The 13,188-nt window shown below is 51.9% G+C and overlaps 1 protein-coding gene across 2 annotated transcripts in view; it reads right to left on the bottom strand.

Moving 5' to 3' along the window:
• The window catches only part of SH3PXD2A (SH3 and PX domains 2A), a 193,514-nt gene that overhangs the window by 133,026 nt on the left and 47,300 nt on the right, over window positions 1-13,188 (bottom strand). The window lies entirely within an intron of this gene.

The raw sequence follows: 13,188 nt of genomic DNA, 5'->3' as shown, positions 1-13,188 counted from the left end.
CTGTATGAAGTGTCTGGAAGACAACAGACTGTGGTGACGTGACAAAGCCAGGGGCAGGGGGCATGATGGAGGAGGTGGGCAAGGAAGGCCTCTGTGGGAGTGCTGCATGAGCCAAAGGCCTGAGAACCCACAGGAGTCAGCTGCTTGAAGGTCTGGAGTAAGGCTTGCTGGGCTAAGGGGAAAAGGCTCAGGCCCCCAGGCAGCACTGTTTCAGAACTCAGGTGAGCTGGGGGCTGGCAGCTGGGAAGCTGGGAAGGCAGGTGCAGGAGGTGAGTCAAGCCTGGAGGTAGAACAGGAGTTGGGTTTTCTTTCTCATTGGGAGCTGTGGTATCATCTGCTTTCTCTTTTACAGGACCACTCTGGTAGAAGGCAAGGGCATGAGAGGGGAGGTCCCTGCTGAGGTCCTCACAGCTGCCCAGGGTGGGAGGTGATGGGACTGGACCACAGTGGAGGCAGAACAGACTAAAAAGACAAGGATGGCTTCACCCTGAAGGAGGGAGGTCTGAGAGCACCCAGACCTGCTGTGGGGTGGCCTGGCCAGGTTTGGGGTGGTCTCAACTGGGTTTGAATCCATTTAGCACCTCAGGTGTTCACATAACCTGACCCAGGCAGCCTAAGCGCCCATATGGCCTGAGGATATGGGAGCTGCACTTGCTGCCTTCAGGGACTCCTCTGGTCCCTGAGGTCGACCAAGGAGACTTCCTGTAACTTCTCCTTTCTGGAGGTCTGACCAATGGCTTCCTAGAGTCTCTTTCCATTCTAAGAAGGGGAGGACAAGGTGGAGACTAGGTGGAAAAATCCCAAAATAACAACTACAGCTCGGGAGGGGGAGCCTTGTAAATCAGCCCTCCCAGCCAGGGGACCACCAGGGCCAGCCTCCCGCTGCTCAGGCTTTCCAGGCACCATGACCAGCTGGTTAACGAGCTCCCTTGGGGGCAGAATGTGACTCCTGCCAGGGAACTTGGAAATGCAGTAGGAAAGCTCCCCCACAGAGCTGTGTCCTCCGGCCCACTCTGGTGCCCAGCTGTAGGTGCTGGTCCAGGTGGCGGCTCTGCTTCTGGCCCAGGTGATGGCTTCCTCTCAGTGACCTCGTAAACACGGCAGGTGCCCGCCTGGGGTGGGTGGGGAAGGAGCAGAACATGCAAGGAGAGAAGGGCTTGGCTCCTTCGGGCTGCTGGGCGCCACCCTTCGGAAAGCGGGGGTCTCCCCAGCCTTTGCATGCCAGAGCAACGCGGCCGAACTGCTCCCTGTCTGGAGTTCTTCTCAGTCTGCCCATGCTCCAGTTCTTCTAGACCCACCTCCAGTCCCACCTCCTCACTAAAATGTCCCGGTAGCTCCCACAGACCACAGGCAGGAGGAAGGAATCATCACTGAAGCAGATGTAGCAAAACACTTCTGGGAGTGTTCTGGGAGTGTTAATCTGGGAGGCAGATTTCACTGATGGCAGCTACATACTTTTCTGTAGGATGAAAAATACCTGAAAATAAACAATAAAAATGTAGCAGGCTGCAGTGGGAACAGCTGCAAGGGGTTGGGCTACAGCTCTGGGGAGCCCCAGTAAGAAGACTTAGGAGGGGTCTGCAGGGGTGAAAGAGGATGTAGTGACCAAGAGAGGGACGAAGTTGGGTAGGGGTATGGCAGGAGCAAGCACACGTGTGCCTTGTAAGCAGGTCAGCCCACAGCCTGCCCTAGTCCACCTGTCTCCACCCCCCGCCCCACCTTGGGCCCAGGGACTTGCTCCCAGCCGGTGCTCCCTGACCCCCCACCGGAGCCGATGACTGACCCAGAAGACTGTCCCTTGCTGAGAGTAGATACCCGACGGAGCGGGAGCTCTGCCCACGCTCATCACCAATGCCCTACCTGACCCCATCATGACAGCTGGTGCGGTATTTTAGGGGCCAGCCCGATGCTCAAGGGCCCCTTCCCGGCAGATGCCCTCTGCTAAGCTATTTCAGGGGGCAAGAGTGGGATGAACATGATACTAGAAGAGCTAGCATGGGAGGGGGCGGGGTTAGGCAAGAACAGCAGTGAGAACCAGGGGACCCCCTGATGGCAGAGAAGCCAGGAAGAGGGAGCCTCCTTCTGAAGTTCCAGTCTGCCCCACCCCCAGCCCCGCCCTAGTCTCTGGGGTAGCCTGACTCAGGGGTGAGAACACTGGCAGCCCCAGTCCCCTTTCCACACTCATGGGACTCTGGACACAGCCCTCCCCAGGGAAAGGAGACCGAGTCACATCTCTTCCGAAGGAGGTAAGAGCCAAAGACTGGAGGTCAGGGGAGCCCTCCGGAAGCCGGCCACCTCCCCAGGCTCCCCGCCAGTAGGCCAGCACGGGCACTTATTCAGAAAGGAATGCTCATAGCCACTCTCAGGAAAGTCAAGATGAGGCTCCACCCTCCCAAGACCACAGAAGGCAGGTTTGCCAGCCCTCTCATTCATCTGGGTCAGTGATACCGTGAAGACGAGGGTCAGGCCATCTGTCCTTGTCCCAGATTCCTGCTTGGGACGTGGAGCACCCTGGGAGGATAGATACAGACTAGAGAGACCCTGAGATAATAAAACACCCCAGAGCGAGAGAGACACCTTCGGATGAAGCTGAAGGAAGGCTAGCAGCAGGGCAGAGCCATATCCAGACACCCACACTCAGAGACACTTGGCGGGCTAGAGGCAGAGAGAGAACACCACAGGGAGAATCCACAGGGAAAGCAAGATGGATATCCCAACAGACACCCCCCCCCCCCGCCCAGCCCTCTGCTGTGCCCTCCCCAACCTGGACAGGAGGACAGGGCAGCAGCCAGCTCCAATGGCCTTTTCTCCCCAAGGTATGGGCTCCCCCAGGCTGATTCTGCAGAGCTCGGTGCAGGTAACAGCCAGTGAACAGGAGGGGCTTAGGGTGTGGATTCCAGAGTCAGAGTCCCTGGTGTGACCCCCTGTTGTCCCCTCCCCACCTTGGCTGTCAGCTACACAGCTGAGAAACTTGTGTTCAGAACCAGCCCAAAGTATCCCAACTGCACCACAGAAATACAGAAAACGACCAACAGAATCTGTTTTAAGTCCTCCTCCAGGGGGCACATTTCTTCGCCTGCCTCTACCCTGGCCCTTGCCACCCTCTGCACTGAAGCGTGGAGGGAGGTGCAGGCACACCCAGGGGCCTGGGCAGAGGCCTCCACTCCCACCGGGGGTTCTGCTGCACCAGGTTCCAAGATGAGAAGTGAAGCCCTGGGTATCTTGGGATAAAGGCCATTTCCGGGGGGAGCCAGACAGCCAGACCTTCACTGGAGATGCCCCAGGAGACCGGAGGGCTGTCTCAGCAGCAAGAACGGCTGCTTGTGGCAGCCTGAGCCCCTCCTGCAAGCACCTCCACGCCAGCCCACGCACCAGCCTCATGCTTCCTGTTTGGTTTTTCTTTTAAGGTACATCTGAATGTGGCCCATTTAGCCCCAGGACTCCCCCCACTCCAGCCTCCCAGCACTGAGCTCAGGCTTCCAGTGTGGCTGAACTGGCCACTTTGTTCTGCTGGGCACCAGATAAATGTTCCCTAATTAGCAGACGGAGCCAACCTCTGGCTGGCATTTGGGGCTGTCTCCTGGCCAGCCTGGAGACAGCACTCATTTACTGCAGCTTGGGAGTGCCCAAGACTCATTGGTGGCCAGGACAATGTCCCTCCCCCAGTCCAGAGTGGACAGTCCACAAGGGCCCACCTAGAGCCCCTGCTAATGATCCCCTTGCTCCAGGCTCAGTGGGAAAGGTTTTCTGTGCCTTCTCCGGGACATATCATGGCTCTCTAAGAAAGCGTCTGAAATGAAAGCCATTTTGCTGGTGAGAAGCCTGAGGGTCTCAGAGGTTAGGGATTGCCCAGGGTCACACATCCGGCAAAAGGTGGGGCCAAGGCACAAACCCATGTAGGTCTGTCTGACCACAAAGCCTTTCCATCACCCCCAAAGAGGTCCCTCAGAAAGTTGGGGACTTGGAACCAGAGATCCTACAAGCTCCTTTGCGAGTCTGATTGTCACACAATGAAGAGGTCTTTGGAGGATGTAAAACCTCCTGTTTTCTTGCCTCCAGCTAACTTGATGCTATCAAGGAGACAGCTCCAGGCCTCCAACAACCCCTCTGTCAGCCTGAGGTCAGGAATATTCCGAGATGCAGGACTCTCACAGTCCTCCCTTAACTCAGGATCCCACAGGTACAGTCTATGAGAGTCCAACAAAACGTGCGGTTTTCATCCCGCAGGGCGAGGGAAGACAGAATGCCCAGACTCAGGCCTCAGCCAGGAGCGGGCTCAACAAGTTGGCTGTGGCGCCACAGCACGGGTCTGATGGGTGGTCCCCACTAGAGCTGCTCCCCTTTTCTGTGCCCTCAGTCCTGCCCTGGATCTCCCACTGGTTGCAGCCTCTGGCTCCAGCCAAGGCTGTTAGCCTGGCCTTTCCCCACAAGAGCACCCTGACATCAGCCCCCCACCCCCGCCAGGGTCCCCAGAGCACAGTCTGATGCCAAGCACATCGCTGGGACTTTTCCAAGGTGCCAGATTGAACTGAAATCCCCTCCTGCGGGAAGGGAGTGACGGTCACAGCTGAAGGCTTCACAGAGCGTGGACACAGCATACACACACACACGCAAACACACACACACACACACACGACACTCACCTGGCCACCACCAAAGATCTTCCTTCCCTTCATTCTCCACTTTGGAAGGGGACACTGTCCCCCCACACACTTCCCAGCCAACTTTCCCACTGATTATCCAAAGAGGGGCCGACGGGGCCCCAGAGCTGAGTTTTCTAGGTCAGACCTTTGGGCTTGGAACCTGAGCAGGAAGGAAGTGACAGAGGCAGCACCTCACTTCAGGGCCGCCCTGATGTAGCACAAACACATCCTGGCCTGGCACCCTGATGCTGGGAAGACAAGACGCACAGCTCCCAGAGGCCAGGCAGGTGGTGTTGCCTGACTCAGAGGCGGCCTCCGGCAGAGCCGGGTTTATTATTCCACAAGAGAGGCGGGTGGGGGTGGACAGACCAGGGCGTGCGGGCCGAGCCCCGGAAAGTGTCATCCTGCCACTCCGACTCCACCCAGACCTTCCTGGTCAGGGCAAGAAGTCCACTTTCCGCACAGGGCCCCTTCCCTGGTGGGGGTGGGCAATGACACCCCTCCCTTACCCCCCCACATCACCACTGCCAGGACCTCCCAGTGATGCAAGAGGAGCTTCCTGCGTGCCTCAGCCAAAAGTAGATCACCGGTCGGGAGGCCGGAGGGGACCCTGAGTCCTGGCCCTACTGTCACTCACTGACCCTGTAAGTGGCATAAGCCACTTCCTCTGAGGGCCTTGACCCCTCACCTGTCAGATAGAGTAAGTGGAGAACATCCGAGGTGAACTGGCTCACCTACAGGCCACATCCAAGTGCTCTGGGCAGTCCAGAAGGAGCTCGTTCTTTCTAGGGAAAGATTCGTTTCCCCAGCACCCCTGCAGCGTGGTGAGTCCTGAAACCCCAGGTTGCTCCCCAGTGTCTCGGCCCTGTCCTGATGGTTGTGGGGTGCTCCCTCCTCAGGCTTACTTCCTTGGATGTGCAGGCCCTCCTGCCTGTATCTGTCCACTGCACCACCACCCCATGCGCCCCTTCTCCATGGTGCGGCCTCCAGGGCTCGAGGTAATTCCTAAACTTGAGTTGGGCAAATGCAAAGCAGGAATTACTGAACAATCGAAAACTCATCACTTGGAGGAGAAAAAAACACAGCCCAACATCCAGTGCACTTTAGCTGGGCACCAGGTAACCCCAAGGTTCACCCTGAACTGGCCTGGCCTCCAGGGGCCAGACCCTCCCCTCCCATACCTCACTGGTAAACAGATGCCCCCCAGCTCTGCCTGACCCCATCTCCACCAGAGCAAAACCCACCAGAGGGGAAGTCAGGAGAGGCCAGGCAAAAACCTGGTGGCCATCTGGGTAGATGAAAGGGAGCACCAAGCTCTGCTCCTGGAAGGGGGAAGCTGCAAAACTCCCAGGGGCTTCTGGAGTCATGAAGGGGGTTCCCCTGAAGTCCCCAGAGTTCCATCAGGAATCTCGACAGATGCACCTCCCTAAAAGCCAAGGTAACTGATGAGCAACAGCTACGTTTTAAAAAAGCTCCGCTCTCCCAACGGTGTGGGTGGGAGGAAGGAGGTTAGGCCTTGGGAGTGAAAAGTGTTTATCTGGGAACCCTCTGTCTTGCTCAGCAGGACACAGACTGGGCTGTTTGGTGAAAGTGAATCTGCATTAATGGGGCACAGGGAGAAACCTCTGGATTCTCCAGCTCTGTCTCTCAGAGTCCAGGTTCTAAAAGTTCCAGCAGTCTCTATTCTATCCTAAAGGCTTTCTTTACATGGACAGTCTCATTTCATTCTTACTACAACTCCGAGAGAGGAATTGTGATTGTCCCTCCTCCTTATACAGAGGAGAAAGCCAAGGTCCAGAGAGGTAAAGTAAGTCACCAAAGGTTATCCAGCTAGTAAGCGCCGGGGCTGGCTTGCAGCCCAGCCACCTGACTGGGCACAGTGCCTTCCCCTGGCTCTCTGACCACAAATGCTGAGTGTGCTTCAGCAGCACACAGACCTGCAGCACAGACCTCACCCCTTGCCCCAGCACACCGTCCTTGTCTTGTGAGCCATAGTTGAATACTGGCTTCCAGTTGGACGAGATAATTTGGACAGGTCCCCGGGGTTTGTCGTAATGGGTACTAACCATTGACATTCCATAGGCATGACCCAGAATAATGGCTTAGGAAATATGAAGTAATGTGATTTTAATAATCATTATCTGTGGGTTCCTGTGCTGGCTACTAGCTGGCCACTCAGGGGCAACTGTGATCTGTTTGCTGTCTACAAATCACAGCAGAGCTTCCTTGACTCCCTGGGGAGTATTGCCCATATCACAAGACAGACCCGGGGATGTCCAGGCAGCTGTTGACTTGATTATGTGGCTGTCTCCTTGGTGGTCTCAGATAACTCTGCCTGTGATAACATCACACTTTGCTGACACAAATGTCTCTTCACTATGGTCATGATGTCCCTTTCCCTCTCTCTCTTAAAACTTTGTCCCCTATTTCCATCCCATCCTCTGAACCCTGTTCCTCAAACCATTGTCGTCACAGGATCAGCTTTTACTATCCTGTATGATTTCAATAAATGGCACAAGAACTTCTGCTCAAGTATCGGGGTCTTGCCTTGCAAACCTGCTCCGCAACTTCTGTGTCCCTCATTGCTATTCTAGCGCAAAGCAGCAAGATGTTCCTGTCTCGGCCCTCCCTGGTGGCGCAGCGGGTTAAAGCACAGCACTAAGAAGCTTAAGCCACTTCCGCATGAGTTCGATCCCCGTCTGCCCCGGAGGAGATCCACATGGCGAGGCAGACCTCTCCTGACCCGCCCGCTGCTCCCCTCAGCAGTGTACTTCGTCGATCTGCCTGTTCTGCTCCCCACTCTGTCTCTGGTGAAGCCTCTCACCCTCCGCATTTCTAGCCTGTACCCCAGTTCTGTATGAATAAATAAATCTTTAAAAAAAAAAGATGTTCCTGTCTCACCAATTATCATTTTCTTTCTCTTGTTAGGTATGTATATCACATCTGTCTGTTCTCTTCTTAGCCTCTGTATTTTCTGCCCCATTATACTATAATGAGCATGTCAAGTATATTTTTATTTTTGATGTCCCACTTTCCCCACTTCCCCTATAAGTGTCTTCTTTTTATTTATTTTTTAAAGATTTACTTATTTATGCATACAGAACTGGGGTACAGGCCAGGGGTAGGGAAGGGTGAGAAGATTCACCAGAGACAGAATGGGGAGCAGAACAGGCAGATTGATGAAGTACACTGCTGAGGGGAGCAGTGGACGAGGTAGAAGAGGTCTGCCGTGCCATGTGGGTCACCTCCCTGGCCAAGGCTCCAACTCATGCTGCAGTGGCTGTGAATAGCTTCATAGTGCTGTGCTTTAACCTGTTGTGCCACCAGGGAGGGCCCACTATCTTCTTTTTAATTATTAGATATTAACATAGCAAATACTATATGGGCATAGTCTTCTTTTTTAACAAAGTAAAATGTGGCAAATAGGTTAAGGCTCCTCTTTGTTCAAACCACTTCTCCCCTTGATGTCCCTGATCCTCTCCCAAAGGGTGACTCACCAATTTAAGAGGGCATCCTTTGAGATCTTTTAAAAATATTTATATGTTTGTGTTGTATATGTGCTTGCAAAAAAAAAAAAAAAACGTACCTTGTTGTTTCTGCACAACTGCAAACATAGCATAAATATTGCTTTGAAGTTTACATTGGTCATTCATAAATTTCCTTGAAGATGCATCCACAAACAAATTGAGATCTACCTCATTTGTTGTGACAGTTGCACAGAGTGGTACGAGCATACCACAGTCTACTTAGCAACCCTCCATGGATGGCCACACCAAACAGCATGAGGCTCTCTGTGCCTCCCAGGGATGGGACTGACCTCAGTAGGGCCATTGTTCTCCTCTCTCCAGGGTGTATGTGAGAATCATGACTCACAGCTCCCCACATGGCTGGGGCTGGAACTGTCCTACCATCATGGAGGGTGCCAGAGCTCCTTAAAATCTTTGGTACAAAACTGTTTTTAGCACTTGGCAAGCCACCTCCCCAGGCTTTGTGCCTGTGTGTTTGGTCAAGGGTCAATGATCTCAAACCGTGCAGAGCTAGCCTTGATGATTAAAAGACAGTGCTTACAGAAGAGACACTCCCACCCTCTCCCCCTGCCCCTGAGTCTTAGATTGATCCCTGGTATACAGCAGGATCACCCGAATTTGACCTCAGCTGAGGCCTGCTCATATAAATTTAATGAACAGAAAAAATAACATAGACGTTTGCTTACAACTGAGGAACTTGAAAGAGAACTCTTCTTCTAAAATTGCAGGGATCTCCATTAAGTTACATCCTAATATGCCTCCCCACCCCTGTCCCATATACAGCTATTCCAGGTCTGGTCATTAATGATTCAGGGATTAGCATCCCATTCACTCTTCATTATTCTGGCTATTTGAGAGCTAGAAAGTGAATGTGACCCTGGGGTGGGGTGTATGGGTGGAGAGTCTAGAGAGATGAATAAGGAAGAGACAAAAGCTTTGCAAAATAGGTTAAGTCCTAGAGCAAATGAGCAAACCTGAACCCTCTTAACTCTACTTTCCAAGCAGTGGGAAAGTGAAAGGGCCTCTCCCCATTCTGATCAAATATTGACCCTGTGCACTCACTGGCCAGAGTTCAGACTAAAGGGCCAGCAGCAGCTTGGAAGCAATGTTTGCAGAGCACTTACTTCAGCACCTTGTAGGTCAATTGTGAAACCACCTTTCATGGGACTGGGGCTCCAGAGAGCCTTCCCGTCCTTCCTCACTGGGGCCACACCCTGGGGAAGACACTCAACAGTGAAGGAGCTGTGTGAGGAAATGTAGAGAGACTGGAAATATGGTCCAGCCACCAGTGAGAAAGCACCTTAAGAGCATCTGTGACCCTTCACCCTGCTCTGTCCCCTTACCTGCACCCCCAGGTGATCTAAGCCCTTCCCAACCAAACAGGCCTCAACCTCAGGCCTTGCTCCTAGCAGGTCCCTAGGGGCAGGTCTCTTTCCTGGTGAGGTAAGGTTGAGTAGTGGACTATTTTTAGAAGAAACCAATTTCCACTTGGTGACCAAGAGTCTTTCCTCTTCTTGCTCCCAACTTGACATCTGAAATGCTCTTATTAGCCCTCTCTAGTAAATGACCTGTTTTCCAGAAGAGGTGTTTGGAATAGAGCTGTTGAACTGAATTGCCCCATCGATGAGGCAAATCATGGCGGAACACATTGTCCCGCTTCCTGTCGCAGACCTGGAAGATTTCAGAGGACCCCTGGGAGGAGGAAGAACACTCGGGAGGCCCTGGAGCCAGACCCAGCCTGCTGTGCATCCCAGATGGTCTAAGCAGCACAGTCCTGTGATGACAGAAACACTCAACATTTGCTATGACCACTCGCAATCAGCCAGTGTGACCAACAAGCTCAATTTAAAGAAATTAAACTTAATCTAAACATGTAATTGTAGAATTTTATAACTAATTTATTTTTTAAGATTTATTTATTTATGCATACAGAACTGGGGTACAGGCCAGAGGTGCAGGGGCGGTGAGAGGATTCACCAGAGACAGAGTGGGGAGCAGAACAGGCAGGTGGATGAAGAACACTGCTGAAGGGAGCAGCAGGCAGGTGAGGAGAGGTCTGCTACGCCATGTGGATCACCTCCGGGGTGGGGATCCAACTTGCACTAAAGCAGCTTCGGCTTGCTTGCAGTGCTGTGTCCTAACCCAGTGAGCCACTGGGAGGGCCCTTATAACAAATTTAAATGTAAATAGCCCCATGTAGCGGGTGTCTACCACACTGGACAACATGTGCCTAAACTCTCTGGCTCTGGGGCTGCTCACAGGGAGCAGGGGGGCCAGGTTCAGTGTGCAGCCCCTGTGTGGACAGGAGGCAGAACCACAGGGTCTAAGGCTCCAGGCAGAAGAGGGAGAGAAGGCTTGGGACAGAGCAGAGGGGCCCAGCCTGATGCCCCTGGAAATTTTTCAGGGGTGTTTGAATGATGAGAGAGATTATTAGAACTGTGTATAAACATGCTTAAGTTTGGGAAGCAAGGCTTTTATTAGAAGCACAAACACATACCTGACCTCAATAACAAAATGACCCATTGATCTTTCAGACAAAACTCATTTCTTCAGAGAAACCTACCTTGATCCTGGAGTGTAAGGTTTCCCTGAAACATGTCTATAGTACTTTTCTTTACATCACTTGAGATAGTATTACATCTATTTTTTAAACTAAAATCAACCTCCCTTCACTAAGCTATAAATCCCATTAGAGCCATAACAAGACCTGCTTTTACTCAACAATAAATTCCCCAGAGCCCATTATACTGCCTGGGCCACTCAGTATTGGACAGACTGAGCATGGGTGGATGGATGAAAGAATGGACTGACGGATAGAAGGCAGGGAGGCATAAATGAATCAACAAACATGAATAAATTAGAAGCATACTTTACCCTATAGTTCTCAAAATAACTAAATCTCTCCCAGGCCCAAACTGGAGTGAGGGTACAAGAATCTATTTTCCCCATGGGATGTAAACTCCTAGACGGTAGGGAGCTTGTCCTTTGCCTCTTCAGCCTGTGCCACTTCTGTCCTGCAAAAATGTTGGTGATCAATCAACTCCTCCCTCAAACTGGCCTGGCTCATCCATCTTTCTGCTTCTTTACCATTTACTGCCCAGGTAAGGCTGCAGAACTAGCAAAGGAAGATACAGGACACACCATAAAACATGAATTTTCAGATAAACAATGAACCACTTCAATATATAAGCATCCTCACACACTAGAATAAGTATTCATCCATGACTTTAAACCTTCAGATTTAACTGGACATCTTGTATTGATGTCCTACTGGGTGGGCACCATTTGATCTTCATTCAATTTAAAGAATCTGTCCAGAGCTGCACAGAGATGGAGCCAGTAAGCAGTCCCAGGCCACATAGACCCAGAGCTTCTGCTCCACTCTCACAGAACATCTCAGAAAACTCAGCCCAGAGGCCACCAGGGGCCAGAAAGACAGTTAACAATTGATTTTTTTCTTCCTCTAAAGCAATCACTAAAATCTGGTACCCTGATAAATTAGATAGGCTTTCCAAAATGAATGCCACGAAAGTTGTCACATCATGAGTTCTGTGAAATGGGTTCACAAAGATGCTATACTCAGCTCAAAGGTTAAGTTCCAAATAACCATCCCATCACCTCTCCAAGCTGCAGCTGCAGGGTGGTGATGCCCCACCTGGACAGACCCAGCCTGGCATCCTACCAGCTCCCAATACACAGGAAGTGTGCCCTCCGGGCACTGGAGAAGTAGGGGAGAAGCATTCCTCTCTTGTGAGATTCTGCAACTGGGGAGGGTGTGGGGGACAGAATTGAAAGGGGGGAAGAAAAGTTCTGATTTGAGAGCTTCCGCTGGCTCTCAGACCCCCTCTGGCTCATCAATGAGTCCATTCAGGGTTCCCTCTCTCCAACTAAGTTATCATTTCCTGTCCAGCACACTACCCCATTGATGGGCTATCAGCAAATCCCACCAGTTTATGCCAGAAGGACCAAGAGAGAGAGAGAGAGACAGGAATTGAGGGGGAAAGAGGAAGAAGACTGGAGGGTAAGGAGTGATTTTCAATCCCAAATTCAATGGGATATTCAATCCCATGTTGTTGGATTAGAGAGGATTTGTAATACAGGAAGCTGACTAGCTTTTGGCTCATGTCATAGGTAGAGCGATGAGGACAATGGATTCCTCATTGCAAGAGGAAGCACGAAGGCCTGGTCTCTCCAGGATCATCCCACCAAAGGTCTGCAAGAGGAGGGGTCCCTGGTGTGAGGGCCAGGAGTGGGTATCTTTTCTCTTGTGTTTTTATCAGCCTAAACCAGTCTCATGGCTCCTGAGAAGAAACTAGGACCTCTCAGCTTTCCTTTTCTGATATAGAAGGGTTGTTGCCCATAGTGATTCCGCCCTGTCTTTGCCTGCCTCTGATGCACATGGGGGATTAGTAGCAGCCGTGTCTGTGCTCCGTGGCCCAGGCTGTGCTGATTGGTCCAGAGAGGACACCTGACCCATGGAGGGCCAATCAGAGTCTTCTCTGAGATTTTTCAATTTGGAACTGGGAGAGAATCTCTCTGCTAGGAACCATATGCTATGAAATCCAAGAGCTGTTGACAGCGAAGTTCCTAAGGATGAGAAGTAACAGAAGCCAAAGACAGTGCCCAGAGAGAAGCAGGACAACACAGGGGAGCATGATCCTGGTTTCAGGTGTTCCCAGAGCTTACTGCATAATCTTCCCCGTAAGTCCCACCAACCAAGACTTTTTATTACCTAAGCTGGTATGAATATAAACTTATCACAAGGAGTCAAAAGAGGCCTACCCAAATTAGCTGGCATCCAGGGAAGTGAATGCAATGGAGCTGGACATCATCCCCCTGAGTATACATCCCTGAGTATATTGGAGACACACGCATCATAATTATGTGCAAATGGGACAGCCAGAGCCTCAGACAGACAAGGTGATATGCCCTTCTATAGTTCAAGAAGTTGCTTATTTTCTGTCTCAGTCTTTTCTGTGAGTTTGCTTTCCTTCGCCTGCAATGAAGTGATGGCTTGT

The sequence above is a fragment of the Condylura cristata genome, unplaced genomic scaffold (genome assembly GCF_000260355.1).
Source record: "Condylura cristata isolate star-nosed mole 26May11 unplaced genomic scaffold, ConCri1.0 scaffold00011, whole genome shotgun sequence".
Lineage (NCBI taxonomy): Eukaryota > Metazoa > Chordata > Mammalia > Eulipotyphla > Talpidae > Condylura > Condylura cristata.
This window is presented reverse-complemented; position numbering and strand designations above follow the sequence as displayed.